The sequence below is a fragment of the Elgaria multicarinata genome, chromosome 12 (genome assembly GCF_023053635.1).
Source record: "Elgaria multicarinata webbii isolate HBS135686 ecotype San Diego chromosome 12, rElgMul1.1.pri, whole genome shotgun sequence".
NCBI classification, from domain to species: domain Eukaryota; kingdom Metazoa; phylum Chordata; class Lepidosauria; order Squamata; family Anguidae; genus Elgaria; species Elgaria multicarinata.
In genome coordinates this window covers 3,359,779-3,375,859 of record NC_086182.1, presented here as the reverse complement: position 1 = coordinate 3,375,859, position 16,081 = coordinate 3,359,779, and the positions used below count along the sequence as shown (strand labels likewise).

General features: G+C 45.0%; 1 pseudogene; it reads left to right on the top strand.

Moving 5' to 3' along the window:
- The window catches only part of LOC134407578 (pituitary homeobox 3-like), a 35,356-nt pseudogene extending 25,560 nt beyond the window's left edge, over positions 1-9,796 (top strand).
- The last annotated feature ends 6,285 nt before the right edge of the window (positions 9,797-16,081 follow it).

Below are 16,081 nucleotides of genomic sequence, written 5' to 3'. Positions count from 1 at the left end.
CGCGGCGGGCGAGGGAGTGCAAGCTGCAGAAGCCCTGACCTCTTTTGTATCTGATTACTCTAGTATAGCTCCTGCAGCTTGCACTGTTGTGATGAAAAGGGAATTTCAGCAGGTGTCATTTGTATATATGGAGAACCTGGTGAAATTCCCTTTTCATCACAACAGTGCAAGCTGCAGAAGCCCTGACCTCTTTTGTATCTGATTACTCTAGTATAGCTCTTGCAGCTTGCACTGTTGTGATGAAAAGGGAATTTCACCAGGTGTCATTTGTATATATGGAGAACCTGGTGAAATCTCCTCTTCATCACAACAGTGAAAGCTGCAGGAGCTATACTACAGTGACCGCATTTAAAAGAGGGCAGCGGTCTCGTCATTCTTTACAAAAATCCATGCAATTCAATGAACAAAAAACAACGTTAAGGACGTACACTTTTCCACCAAGCACCAAAAAGCGGGGAAATTGGGAGTTAAGGCTCGCCAGCCTAGGGTGACCATATGAAAAGGAGGACAGGGCTCCTGTATCTTTAACAGTTGTATTGAAAAGGAAACTTCAGCAGGTATCATTTGTATATATGGAGAACCTGGGGAAATTTCCTCTTCATCACAACAATTAAAGGTGTAGGTGCCCTGCCCTCTTTTAGATATGGTCACTCTAGTATAGCTCCTGCACCTTTAACTGTTGTGATAAAGAGGGAATTGCACCAGATTCTCCATATATACGAATGACACCTGCTGAAATTCCCTTTTCTATGCAACTGTTAAAGATACAGGAGCCCTGTCCTCCTTTTCATATGGTCACCCTACGCCAGCCTTAACGCCACATCCTCCCTAAGGAGGCAGAAAGTACCAGTGAAATTCTCATTGTGCCAAAGCAGATAAACCATGAGGACAGGATAGAGAATAGGATATGCAGAGGTGACTGTGGGGTTGTGGAAAACTGATGACGAACAACTTAGAGCCACCTACTTCTTGTTTTATAAACCGTAGGTTTTTTGTTCATTGAATACATATATACAATAGAACAATAATGTTTAATATGCAAAAATAAAATAAAGGTTAACAATAATATTGCATTAAAAGTGCAACCTCAAATTGCACAAGAACAAATATCTAACAGGAACAACGTGAAGTAAAAAGGCCAAACGTGTTTCAACACAAGGTCTTCATCAGTGGTCAATGCTAAAATGCAATATACAGAAAAGACATGTTCTATAATATTCAAGCAGGGTCAAAAGGACTAAACACAGTTTACTGATTCTTGTTTGGAATTAAGACAAAAGGGTGTGAGTATCAGACAGAGCAGTTAACATCTGTAAGTAAACTTTTTGATGTACTGCTCTAGAGTGAGACCTACAATGGATTTTCCATTAATAACACGGGACTGCCATATGTATGACTGCGTAAATATTCTATCATTTTCCTTAGGAAGCCCTACATTTTTTCAAATGGGAGTGACATCTTCTACCACATAACTGTGGGAATTATAAAGTCAGGCCAATTAAGTCTCCAGGAAGCATACAGCAGCCCGGTAAGTTAACTGCTCTGTTTTCCAGTTTATAATCTGCTTTGACTGTGAAGTACTCCCATGCATCCTACTTGAATTGTGCTTCTTAGACAAAAGAAGCGTCGTAGTTTACTACCCCTTTAAGAGTGAATCATTTGTTGTTCTCTGACCACCTCTCACTGTAGAGCTAGCAGGCCATCTAGTCCAACCCTCTGCTCAATGCAGGAATCCACTCTAAAGCATCCCTGACAGATGCTTGTCCAGCTGCCTCTTGAAGGCCTCTAGTGTGGGAGAGCCCACAACCTCCCTAGGTAACTGATTCCACCGTCGCACTGCTCTAAGAGTCAGGAAGTTTTTCCGGATGTCCAGCCGGAATCTGGCTTCCTTTAACTTGAGCCCGTTATTCCATGTCCTGCACTCTGGGAGGATCGAGAAGAGATCCTGGCCCTCCTCTGTGTGACAACCTTTGAAGTATTTGAAGAGTGCTTACATGTCTCCCCTCAATCTTCTCTTCTCCAGGCTAAACATGCCCAGTTCTTTCAGTCTCTCTTCATAGGGCTTTGCTTCTAGACCCCTGATCATCCTGGTTGCCCTCTTCTGAACACGCTCCAGCTTGTCTGCGTCCTTCTTGAATTGTGGAGCCCAGAACTGGACACAATACTCTAGGCCTAACCAGGGCCGAATAGAGAGGAACCAGTACCTCACGTGATTTGGAAGCTATACTTCTATTAATGCAGCCCAAAATAGCATTTGCCTTTCTTGTAGCCATATCGCACTGTTGGCTCATATTCAGCTTGTGATCTACAACAATTCCAAGATCTTTCTCGTTTGTAGTATTGCTGAGCCAAGTGTCCCCCATCTTGTAACTGTGCATTTGGTTTCTATTCCCTAAATGTAGAACTTGGCATTTATCCCTATTAAATTTCATTCTGTTGTTTTCAGCCCAGCACTCCAGCCTATCAAGATCACTTTGAAGTTTGTTTCTGTCTTCCAGGGTATTAGCTATCCCACCCAATTTTGTGTCATCTGCAAATTTGATCAGCGTTCCCTGCACCTCCTCGTCCAAATCATTAATAAAAATATTGAAGAGCACTGGGCCCAGGACTGAGCCCTGCGGCACCCCACTCATTGCCTCTCCCCAGTTTGAGAAGGTTCCATTGATAAGTACTCTTTGAGTCCGATTCTGTAGCCAACTGTGGATCCACCTAATAGTTGTTCCATCCAGCCCACTTTTAGCTAGTTTGTTAATCAGAATGTCATGTGGTACTTTGTCAAAAGCTTTGCTGAAGTCAAGATATATGACGTCCACAGCATTCCCACAGTCCACAAGGGAGGTTATCCTATCAAAAAATGAGATCAAATTAGTCTGACAGGATTTGTTCCTGACAAATCCATGTTGGCTTCTAGTAATCACTGCATTGATTTCAAGGTGTTTACAGATTGACTTCTTTATAATCTGCTCCAGAATTTTCCCAGGGATGCATGTCAGACTGACTGGTCTGTAGTTCCCAGGTTCCTCCTTTTTGCCCTTTTTGAAGATAGGGACAACGTTAGCCCTCCTCCAGTCGTCTGGCACCTCACCCGTCTTCCATGATTTTGCAAAGATAATAGACAAAGGTTCTGAGAGTTCTTCCGCTAGCTCCTTCATTACTCTTGGATGCAGTTCATCGGGCCCTGGAGATTTGAACTCATTCAAGGAAATTAGGTGTTCTTTGACCATTTGTTTATCAATCTCAAACTGCAATCCTGCCCCCTCAACTTCTGCTTCACTTTTTCCAGGGGGGTCATAGACCCGCTTTTGGGAGAAGACCGAGGCAAAGTAGGAATTGAGCACTTCAGCCTTTTCTTTGTTGTCTGTTATCAATTTGCCATCCTCATTAAGCAGTTGAACCACCATTTCTTTCCTCTGTCTTTTACTACTCACGTATCTGAAGAAAGCCTTTTTATTGCTTTTAGCATCCCTCGCTAATCTCAGCTCATTCACAGCTTTAGCCTTCCTGACGCCATTTCGGCACTTCTGCGCCACTTGTCTGTACTCTTCTTTTGCAGCCTGGCCTTCCTTCCACTTCCTATATGTATCCCTTTTTGTTTTCAGGTCATCTCTAAGCTTTTTGTGGAGCCACATTGGTTTCCTCTGTTGTCTTCTATCTTTTCTCCTTGTTGGAATTGTTTGTAACTGTGCCTTTAAAATTTCCTTTTTTAAATACTCCCACCCATCCTGCACTCCTTTTCTCATTAGGCTCTCTTGCCATGGGACCTTACTTATTATAGTTCTGAGTTTATTAAAATCAGCTTTCCTAAAATCCAGAGTACGTGTATGGCTACGCTCGACTTTTGTCTCCTTCATAATCAAGAATTCAAGTATGATGTGGTCACTTTCCCCCAGAGTTCCCGTAACTGCCACTTTATCCACTAAGTCATCCCTATTGTTCAATAACAAGTCAAGGATTGCCGATCCTCTAGTTCCTTCCACCACTTTCTGTAGGAGAAAGTTATCACCCATACATGTCAGGAATTTCTTGGAAGGGCCGCTTTTGGCAGTAATGGTCTCCCAACAGATATCAGGGTAATTGAAGTCCCCCATCACTACTACATCACACTTCCTTGAAACACTGGCAATTTGTTTCTCAAAAGTTTCGTCCTCGTCTTCTCCTTGATTGGGTGGTCGGTAGTAGACTCCGATTATCATATTCTTTTTATTCCTTGCCCCATTTATTTTAATCCAGATGCTCTCGACGGGGCTCCCAGTCTCATCCGCCTGTACAGGGATAGGTATTATTAACATATAGTGCAACTCCACCTCCCTTTCTATTTCTTCTGTTCTTTTTGAACAAGTTATATCCTTCAATTGCTATATTCCAGTCATGGGAGTCATCCCACCAAGTTTCAGTTATACCTATCAAGTCGTATTTGCCTTCATGTAATAAGAGTTCAAGTTCATTCTGTTTGTTTCCCATGCTCTGGGCATTAGTATATAGACATCGAAGACCATGTGTTTTATAGTCTGGCTTTGTTCCTACCTTGTTGCAGACACTATTTTGGGACACTGTTGGAGCTGTTCTCTGTACTGTGGTGCATTGGCCTTCATCCATTGTTGCCTCAAAATTTACGTCTCCCACCCCCGTAAGATTCAGTTTAAAGCCCTCCTGATAAAGTTCTTCATGCTGTGGCCGAACTCATTCTTTCCAGCCCTTGTGAGGTGCAACCCATCCCTTGCCAGCAGTCCATGTTCCAAGTAGCATAGCCCGTGGTCCCAGAATCCAAAACTCTCACGACAGCACCACTTTCGAAGCCAGTCGTTCATCCGGAGTATTTTTCTTTCCCTTTCTAATCCTCTTCCAAGAACCGGGAGGATGGATGAGAAAACTACCTGGGCCCCAAAGTTCTTCAGTTTCCTTCCCAGAACTTCAAAGTCTGAAATGATTTCTTCATAGCTCTGCTTGGCGACATCATTTGTTCCCACATGGATGAGAAGAAAGGGGTATGTGTCCGTGGGCTTTATGAGCTTCGGTAACCCTTCAGTCACATCTCTAATCTGTGCTCCAGGGAGACAGCACACCTGGCGAGTCCATGGGTCTTCACGACATACTTGGGTTTCAATCCCACGCAGCAGGGAGTCTCCCACAACGACTACTCTTCTCTTCTTCTTGGTTGACCTACCTTCTGCCTCTTGGTCACTGTTGCGTGGTGTCTCCTGTACGTCTTCCTCTGCAAACTGTCCTTCAGTCTCATTCTCCAGAAGCTGAAAGCGGTTGCTTAACTCCAATGGCTCCACCGGTGCAGAACGCCCTCTAATTCCTCCCCTCCTAACTGTCACTCTTTTCCAGGGAGTTTCCTCTTCATTGGCTTTCCTCCCCTCAGCATACTCCACTTCTGCTTCAGCTGGCTGTTGTTGTTCAATCTCGTGTGCTTCTTGTTGCTGTTGCAGTTCCACCGTTCGGTCTAAGAACTCCTCGACTTCTCTTATTCCTTGGAGGGTGGACACTCGCTGCTCAAGTCCTCTCACTTTTTCTTCCAAAAGTGCCACCAGCTTGCACTTGTTGCAGGTATATGCCATGTTGAGCTCAGGCAGAAACACAAACATTGCACACCCTTTGCAGGTCACCACCTCTAGGGACTCCTTTCCATCCATATTGTCGATTTCTGCTTTGGTTTTTTTCCTTTTTGATTATAGTAGAATTGCCTTTGCTATGTTGTGTCCTCTCTGAAGGTACACAACTATATGAGGATGTCTTAAGGGAAAGTAAGATCTTTGGGGGGTTTTGTTTTTTGTTTGTTTTGATGGTGGCTTTGTGGTTTTTTTTTCCTCTTTTTGTTTTTCTTTGTTTTTCCCACCTCTTTTATTTATTTATTTATTTTTAGAGGCCTCCCCTGCCGAACTCCCCCTGTCAAACTCCTGTTTGCTCGCTCCCTGTTCGCTCGCTCCCTGGGAATCTGGCTTACTTTTCTAGCTCCTACTTGAGCTAGGCCAGCTGCTCTTCCCTGCTTCTGCTCCGCTCCAAGTCAGGAACCGGAATGAGGTCACTGAAAGGCCAACAACAATCAAGAGGAACCAGATAGGGAGGAACCAGTACCTCACGTGATTTGGAAGCTATACTTCTATTAATGCAGCCCAAAATAGCATTTGCTATTGGTTTATAAAACCAGTCACCTCCACTCCTGTGCCATCTTCACTGCCAGCCAAGAAACACGCTGTCAGGCAGGAATCTACAAGTGGTCGATGCCTTGAATTTCTTTCGAGAGACCCTTTCCCAGCTGTTTTAACAAACTGGTGCAAAACGAGTCACGAAGAAGCCACGCAGTCAATCCTGTGTCTACACACAGCAGGAGAGCGCATCAGGGTCAGCAGCACCGCTAGTCCAACCGGGGTGGGGTGGGGCTCTGCCAGGGCAATTGGAATATTAATGGTAAACTGCTTAATGGAGTTATACTACTAAAAGCACAACATGGGATTTAGAAGAAATCTCAGTTGTCTGAAGGAATGGTAGAGGCTCGATAGGCGAGGGATTCCCCGCCCACTGTGCAAACAAACAACCCCTGCTTTAGTAGTGAATGAGAGATGAACAGAAAAAAAGGGGGAATCATTTGCCCTTATCTTTTCTTCCTTAGAGGCTTCCATAGAGTGCATCGGTTGACATGAGGGGAGAGTGCCTCTGAGCATGCACTATCCCTCACCAGGGAGCCACTTTGGCTGGCTCCACCTTATAATCTGCTTTGACTGTGAAGTACTCCCATGCATCCTGCTTTGATTGTGCAATAAAGGGAAAAGCCTCACTGTATTTAGCCACTAGTTTTCGAGCGTATCTTCCGAGCGGCCACTGGGGCACAGGAGCAGGATTTGAAAAAAATTAAAACAAATGCTTACATCTGCGTAAGCTTTAAAGATAGAAACATCAAAATTGGCACAGTAATAGATATTAAGGAGAGCTTTAAGCATACCAAATTTGAATCGGATTGGGTCATCCGTTGATTTTTTATGATTTTTTTTACATTTCCTCCATTAAACCCTCTTCCTGGTATGCAAAGCGCTGCTGCCTGGGGTACAACAACAACAACGAAAGCTAAATGCCGTAGGGGATAATTTGAAGGAAACAGATACGTGGGATGAAACTCATAGAAATGCAATAAATAAATAAATAAGATGCGGGATTAGCATCTCTATTGGGAACAGCCTGAAATGGGGCTTCCCTAAAGCTGTGTGGGCCTTTACTGGGGGAGGGGGGGCTGATATCAAGAGGAAATGAAGGGGAGTGGTGGAGAAAGACCCATCTCTGCCCTTTCCTTCCACTTTGCATTTTCATGAAAAAAATTAAGCAAGTGGAGGGACAGGAATGAGAATTGTGAGTCATATTTAAACATGTCTGAAATGCATTGTGGAGATGTGTTGTGGAAGATAGCTCCATCCCCACATGTTTTAACCTGATGTGAAAAATTATATTCATTGTAACAAATTCCCAAAGGTGCATCGTGATCCCAGCACAATCCTGCACACAAGCTGGTAAGAAAACCTCACCTGGAGGGGATCTACACTACTGCTTTTAAAGCGCTTTAAAGCACTTTGAAAACGTTTTGAAACCTGTATATGCAGTGTGTCCTGGGCCTCAACAGTTGTCAAAACTGTTATAAAGCGCTTTAAAGCAGTAGTGTAGATCCTGCACTAGAAAAGCTCTGTGTCTTCAAGTTGTCTTAATTAACTGCCAAAGCAATAAACAGACTTGCTCTGTGTTAATCCTGCAATATATACTCTTTTCTGGCCAATGATTTCAGCAGATGTGCTGAAAAGGTGAAAACAGTAGGCAAAAAGCTTACCTTATCTCAGGCCACAGCTAGACCTAAGGTTTATCCCTGGATCATCCAGGGGTCAAACCTGTTCACCTAGGTGACACACAAGGGATCCAGTGCTCAGGCAGGGGTGAACCCTGGATGATCCCAGGATAAACCTTAGGTCTAGCTGTGGCCTCAGTATTCCTTTGATCATGGCAAGTGAGGAATTATACCGTCTCAGTGTACAATCACATATTGCATAAAGGTATCTTCTCATTTGTAGCAGAGGGTCATCAGAGAAATTGGAAGTACATTTGCAAACCCCTGTCTTCTGCTTAAAACAGTTGGAGGGTACAGAGAGTACACCTGAAGGGGAGAAATGGCAAGCAGGCAGCTCCCATTTCTTTCTGCTTTCTCCCCGACCAAGTTTCTTTCTGGTCTCTGAGTTCTGCTTGGGGGGGGGGGGCGTCCTCTTGGGTAGTTGTACAAACATAGAAGCTTCCACCATAACAAACATCTGATTCAGGAAGCAAATGAATAAGCCTTGTGCTCAGCCACTTCCTCCCCCTCTCCCTCCTCTCACACGCTCCTCTCCTTCTACCTCCAAATTAGTGGGAAACCATCTTGCCTGACTTGGATGATATTGCAGACTATGGCTGTAGCTAGACCTAAGGTTTATACCAAGATCATCCCGGGTTCGCCCCTGCCTGAGCACTGGATCCCCTGTGAGTCACCTAGATGAACAGGTCTGACCCCTGGACGATCCAGGGATAAACTTTAGGTCTAGCTATGGCCTATGGCTTGCCGCTAACCTAGATGTAAAGGAGGAAGCAGAATCACAATGAGAGCAAGGAAGAACCAAACACTCTTATCCGCTTTCAACTGTCTCAAAGTATACCGAAGAGCCACAATACAAACTCCAAAAGTGGGATGGGATCCCTGAGTGCGTTCAAGCTCAAGCTTTGCTTGTTGACTACAATTTCTCCTACTACCTCCAGATCCTCCTGTTTTGAGTGCTGAGTGATATGCAGAGATATCCCAGGATAGTCCCTGCCACCCAAGATTAAACCACCACCCCCGTGTGTCTGGGCATGCTGGGCTACAGTCCCCCATTTTTATTTTCTAAGAATGCCTGTGGGGTCCACATCGGATTCTTGGGCAAGATGATGCTGGAAGGCTATCTTATTTTGCAGCATGCCAGTCTCCTAGTTTAAAAAAACACCACCTTTCTAAATTAACATATCTTTTTTAAAATATATATATATCAGGAAGTGTAGGGAGATTGGCAGGCACCATGTCGTAGACCCCAGTATTAGTGCCTAACCTACATTTCTCCAAGTTATTCTCCTCTTGTGCTGGTCTTACCCAACTCCCATTAAGAGAATGCACACCATCATGTTGGAAGTGGCTTCCTGGCCTCGTCTGTCGGGTGCAGATATTGCAGAAAGAATTTAAACACTGCCTTTAAGAGTACAGTTTTCTCCCTCCCTCCCTCCCTCCCTCTCTCTCTCTCTCTAGGTTTGGTTTAAGAACCGGAAAGCCAAGTGGCGGAAGAAGGCGCTCCACCAGCAGACGGAGCTCTGCAAAGGCCCCTTTGGCTCGCAGCTCAGTGGTTTGCCTGGGAGCCCTTCTGAGGACCTCTACCCAAGCTATGCCTACAGCTCCTGGGCCCCCAAGGGACTGCATGCCACCCCCATGCATGGCAAAGGGTTCCAGCTCTTCAACTCCGTGAACCTCGATTCCTTTCCACCCCAGGGTGTGTTTCCTGGAGCTGCAGGAGCCTCCGTGCCTGGCGTCCCCTCTCTGGAGTCCTTCAACAGCCTGGCAAGCCCTCCTGGGCCTGCTGTCTCAAACGTATGGCACTGGTGCTTCTTCCCCGTACATGTACAGGGACCCCTGCAGCGCAAGCCTGGCTGGGTTGAGGCTCAGAGCGAAACAGCCCCAGCTGCCGCCCCTCAACTGTGGCTCTCCTCCAAAGCCAGCCGTCACCCCAGCTCCAGCCAGTATAATCTGGACAGGCCAGTGTGACGTTTTGGCCCAAATGAAGGGCCACTGTGGTGCCCTCTTCAGACTCTTACCATGAGCTCCCCTCTGTAAGTTCAGGGGAGGAGGGAGGGCGGATGGGATCCACCAGTTCTGGAAAGAAGGGCTTCTATTTCCATGCAGATTTTTCAGAAGGGCTCAGTTTTCTCCAACTGACTAAAGCATCAAAATGAGTGAGAATCAGTATTTTTACCTTTTTAACGTTTTTTGTTTTTTTAATTTGTTTTTTAATGTGATGGCAATTTTGGGAAGGTGCAAACTTTTTCTCCAAAACGTGCTCCCATCTGCACTGGGGGTTGCAAACGGGGCAGTCCTTGATCTGGGATGCCTGGGATTCGGGGGCCTCTCGCTTTTCTTCTGAGGAGGACTGTTCCAGTAGGGGCAAGACGTCTCTCGATTGGCAAACGGTGGCCGAAGTAAAAATTACATTATCCAAAACCGATATCTGGGGAGAAAAAAAGCAATTTGTCACCAATCATATCAATATAATAAAATAAGAAAGAAGCAACCATTCAATAAACATAGATTAGATTCAGTATTACTGGGAAATAGCCAGTACAGAGCAAAGTGAAAATCAACAGACCAAAAAGTAAGCAACAATAAAGGCAATCCACACTACTTATGTTGGTCACATTTTTTTGACTGGAGATGTCCATTGCAAAGTTCAGAAAAGTGCGAATTTCAAAGTACAATGGATTTTCGGTTTGGTTCGTGCATTCGTTTAAAAGTGCAATATTAGGCAAAGTCACATTAAATGAGAACTGGACTAATTTCTCCGCCATCCCTACCAGTACGTTCACCCTCCGAGAGCGACCTACCATGGGTGTCCACAGATATTTTTCTGGTGGTGGGTTGGGGAAGCTGGTGAGTGATCATAATTCATACACATCAGCCTCGCTTCTCCTCATGTGTCTGCACATGTTTTGTTGCTTTGAATCATATACCATGATCCTACACTCTGTGTAGGACAGTAATTCCTACACAGAGTGTTGGGAAATCCTTGGAATTTGTCAGCATGTAGAAGTATATTCTAGGTAACTTGTACACATCAATGTGAGAGTTGGAGTGCCTGGTTTTAAAGGGCAAGCTAGATATAGTGGATTTATTGGAAACCTGATGGAATAAGAACATAAGAAGAGCCGTGTTGGATCAGATCAAGGGTCCATCTAGTCCAGCACTCTGTCCACACAGTGGCCAACCAGCTGTTGACCAGGGACCAACAAAGCAGGACATGGTGCAGCAGCACCCTCCCGCCCATGTTCCCCAGCAACTGGTGCACGCAAGCTTCCTGCCTCAAATACTGGAAGTTGCACTTAGCCTTCAGAACTAGCCTTCTCCTCCAGGAATTTATCCCGCCCCTTTTAGACCCATCACCACATCTTGTGGTGGCGAATTCCATAGTTTAAATATGCACTGTGTGAAGAAGTACGTCCTTTTATCTGTCCTGAATCTCCTACTAATCATGGGATGATCCCAAGTCCTAGTATTATGGGAGAGGGAGAAAAGTGTCTCCATGTCCACATTCTCTGCACCATGCATAATTTTGTACACTTCTATCATGTCTCCCCCTTCCATTCTTTTTTCCAAGCTAAACAATCCCAGCTGCTTTAATCTTCCCTCGTAGGGGAATTGCTCCAGCCCCTTCATCGTTTTAGTTACCATTTCCTGCACTTTTTCCAGGTCTACAATATATATATATATATATATATATATATAGGTGTACAAAATCATGCATGGTCCTATGCATGTCTACTCAGAAATAAGCCCCAGTGCAACAGCTTCCTAGGATGCAACGGGGACACGCTACGAATGAGTCTTCTATGGCAGGAACCAAAGAGCCCGTTCCTAGTGTGCTTTTCCTTTCTGATTTTTTTTTCTGGTGGCGTAGGGACCCCACATTTTTGTGTCCCCACTTTAAAGCTTTCCACTTCATAGGAAGGGGTGTGGTCTGAGAAGAAGGCTCTGGACTAAGGCATAGAAGGCTTCGGTCGGTTCTCAGATTGTGAGGAAACAAATTGCTCACTGGGAGCTGTCCTAGGTGCTGCAACATCCATCTGACCTTGCTGTCCACATGTGGGCTTCTGCTTCAGACTAGAAAAGGGTGTTGTGAAAAAGAGGTGCTGAAAAAGTTGCAGACACCAACTCCGAGGAGGGATTGCACTAAAAAGTGGTTACTTCAAATTATATATTTCATCTTTAAGATTCTTTATTTATTACATTTCTGTACTGCCTAATAGCCAAAGCTCTCTGGGTGTTTTACAAAAGATTAAAAATGTAACAATGCAATGTAAAATAAAAAATAAAAACATTTACATACAAAAACAATTTAAAACAATCAACCCTAAAAACCACAAGATGGGTTAAAAACCCCGTGGTACTCACAAGAAATGTATGAACTAAAGCGGACATCTGTGCAATCATCATTTCATCACTATCCATCCAAGATATTACTGCAGGGGTGCTCAACCTACAGCCCCCTCTTTTCCCTGCAGATCAGCTGATCAGCGAGGCTTTGGGGAAAAGACTGCCACTATTAGCAATACTGAGAAATAATCCAGATTGGTGGGGGAGGAAGCTTTCTTCACCACTAAGCAGGGAAACTTCATTCTTATCTCTGATCAGAGAACGAAGATAAAAGTGTTTTAAAAGCATTTAAAAAACGGGAAGGCTGAACAAGACCATTTATTTATTTATCACTAGGATCTCAGGGCGGTGTACAAATACAATTATACAACAATATAAAACAGTAAATATACACAGCTAAAAACACATTAAACCATTAATCAAGCTGAAACCAGTATAGAATATAAAAGCAGTAAAACCAATTAAAACCATGTGCAAGCTTGGTGAATTTAGGCATCAAGGCTTTGTTAAAAAGCCATGACTTTACTTGGTGCCGGAATAAAGTCAGCGTCGGTGCCAGTTGGGCCTCCAGGGGGAGGTCATTCCATAGCCGGGACGCCACAACAGAGAAAGCCCTCTCCCATGTCCCACCATAGCATATGTCTTGTGTTGGTGGGACGTGGAGGAGGGTTCCTCCAACAGATCTCAAGTCTCGGGCAGGCATACATACACATACACATACTCACACACACACACACACCCTTGTTTGCAAGTACTTTCTCCCTTGCTGCCATTTCTGCCTAGGATTCCCTACTAGAACACCTGCTCCAAGCCACCACTTTCATGGAAACATAATGTTGGAAGGAATCTCGGAAGTCACTCAGTCCAGCCCCTTGCTCAGTGAAGGATCTGCTAGTCTTCCATTCAAACAAAAGCCAAAAGGGACTTCAAGTGATTATGTTTGAAAACATCTCAGCATCCCAGATTAGGCCTTTCTCTCTAGAGGTCAGGATGGAGAACATTGATTGTGAAGATGTGTTTCCTACCAGGTAGGGTGAACCACTAACTCTTCCCTGCCTAGCTCAGTTCTTGGTGGCAGCCCTTGGTCTGCTCTTCCAGCTTCCACCATGACATCATCTTTCATCATCATATTCCACTTTGAATATTCTCCTTGCCCCCACCTCACAATCCCCAGGGTTACCATAGGGACGGACATAAACAATTTTGCATCATCGCAATCCTATTCCTTACTGGACATTTGATCAGTTAGGAGCGTTGGAGTTAGTCTCTTCAGAGATTGGCAAATATTTTTGACAGTCGCCTTATCTGGAAATTTGCTTTCGTGATGGCAGGTAGGAAATTGTGCCCTCTTGGCATTTAGAAGGATCCTTCTCTTTTCCAGGGGGCTGATGGAGAGACAACAGCTGTGAGATAACGGATCCATAGTTCATGGTGGATAAAGTTTTGGGGCAGGTTAGAGAAGGTAAAATGTGAGAGCAGCGATAAGAGAAAGTGGAACAAGGAAGAAGCAACTCCACAGCCATAGTCTTGGGCACAATCCAGCAAAATCAGCCAATACCCCCCCCCAGTCCCAGCAATGCCAAGGGGCTTCAGTTAGCCATGCCTAAGGGTAGCACCGGACTTTCAGTGGGAATTAGTCTTGACTAACATTTGCTGTGCCCTCAATGACTTCATTTCATTCTGACGCATTGGTTTACTTATTTCTGTACTACAATAAAGGTACAAAGCACTTTACAGAGTAGAATAAGCAAACTGGACAGATCCCTGCCCCAAGGAGTTGCAATGTAAATTTTGCCAGTGGGAGCAACGACACAGGAAGATGAGGAAATGCACACAGACAATGGCAGGTCCTACTTCGTTTTGGTCAAGGAGGTGCGTTTTAAAGCTGACCGAAGTGGTGCCAATTCTGTAGAAAACATTAACGCAATCTGCCCTCTCCTCATGTGGTCCCAGGCTTTCCAACTAGCATTAAGGGATAATTAAAAACAAACAAACAAACATCTCCCACAGGGCTGTGGAACAGGGCAGGAGACTTTGGGGCAGTTCAGAGTGGTAGAGTCAAGAATGGACATGTGAATAAAGTCATCCATGAATGGATTCCTGAAAAGGCTTTAAAAGACAACCCCTCCGGCTGGGGTTTCCCATGTCTGTAACTGCACGCCACATGGTAGCTTTCGAGAAAGTGTCCAAGGGAGCTGGGAGCTCTTCCGTTTTAATTATTCCAGAGCAAAAACTTCTGGAAAGACAAAGAATGTTGGGAGAAGAGTAATCTTTAAATAAATAGTGCTCTGTAACAAGAATCGTTCATAGTTTTAATAGGTGAATTTAAAAAGAGAGGTTTATTTAGCTGGTGCCCACGTCTGCACGAAATATTCAGATTAATCCATTCACATTTGGGAGAAGCCTTCAGTGTACACAAATGCATATTTCTCATGCTTGTTGTGGTTTGACTTACTCTTGGGCTCCGCTAACGGACTCCCCTCCCGGCACTTTCCGTTCAGGCCAACTGCCCATCCCTTTGGACTCCTTTCACATCATAACATTCTGTGGCTTGGTAGAATCTTGGGGTTACCGTGGGGATAGCAGTAATCCAGTCCATAAGGTCCCAGTTCCATGGGTCCCTTTTTACTGGAAGCTGGCTTGAGTCAACTCCTCAGAACAGGTTGCTCTGAGGACTTGTCAAAATATTTTTGCCTTGATAATACAGAACTATCAATTTCATCATCATCATCGTCGTCGTCGTCGTCATTGTTATCATCATCATCAAGAAATCTTTCTCAAAAAGGACTCAATCCAATTTACAAGTTTAAAACACAACATTTAAAGCAATTAACCATTCAAATAACACTGCCCCATAAAAAACTAAAACATTAATGACAACCATAAACAGTTCAATTGACTTATGAAACAGCCCATCCTATTGCCAGCACATGCATATTAAGACAGCAAAGTCTTAATATGGTGCTGACAAGACGACAATGTTGGTACGAGGTGGACCTTGCTGAGAACGTTCCACTATTGGGACAACCACCAAAAAGGCTATTTTCCTTGTTGCCATCTCTTGGACTTCCCTTGGAGAAGGTATTCAGAGGGTAAGTTTCTTGAGTATCAACCCCTCACAAAAACACAGAAACCCTTTATGGGAGCCTTGTGAGGAGCACTGAAATGATGTCTGTGAACACTCAAGACCAGCTAAATCTATTCAATTGCCCTAAGGGCTGACAGTTGCTCAGGCTGATCAAGAGGTACAATTGTTAATTCCCCTGCCCATTTCATTTGTGTTATAGATCAAGCCCCAAATCCACAGCCACAGGAAGGCTCAAACCGTCAACCTCAGAGCATCCCAGTGGTGACTGCCAGCTCTACAGTGGGAGGAGGTCCTCACAACATCTATGGAACATCCATGCCATGTCTGAGCTCCGCCTGGCTGCAGCCTTCAATCTCAGCTCTGCCCGTCCGGCTGAACCCAGGGAGTGCCAGCACCTACAGCTCCCTGCCTCCACAAACATCTCACCTGCAGGGAGTTTTGAGGAATCAGAATCAGCTGCAGATTCCCAGCTCAGCAGTTCTTTACCCTCCTGCCCATGGGTGGGGAGCCACTGGCCACCTCCCTGGGCCGTTCTATGGGCCACCGACATCTCAGTACAGAGGCCTTCCCAGTGCCAGCCCCGTGGAGCAGCTGTATGCCCCCTCCCACCTCCATCCTGGGGCCAGTCTTCAGCTAGTGCAGATACAGCCTCCCAGGCAAGGACATGTCCAGCCAGCCTCTTTCCAGCCTCTGTACAACCATGTGACCTTGGCCTCCATACCTTTTAGAGAGAGGAATCCCGTCGTTCAGGCGGACAGAGCTGTCCCTGCATCACCAGCCCCAAACAACAAAGTGGTTTTGGTTCTCAAAGAGGTGGA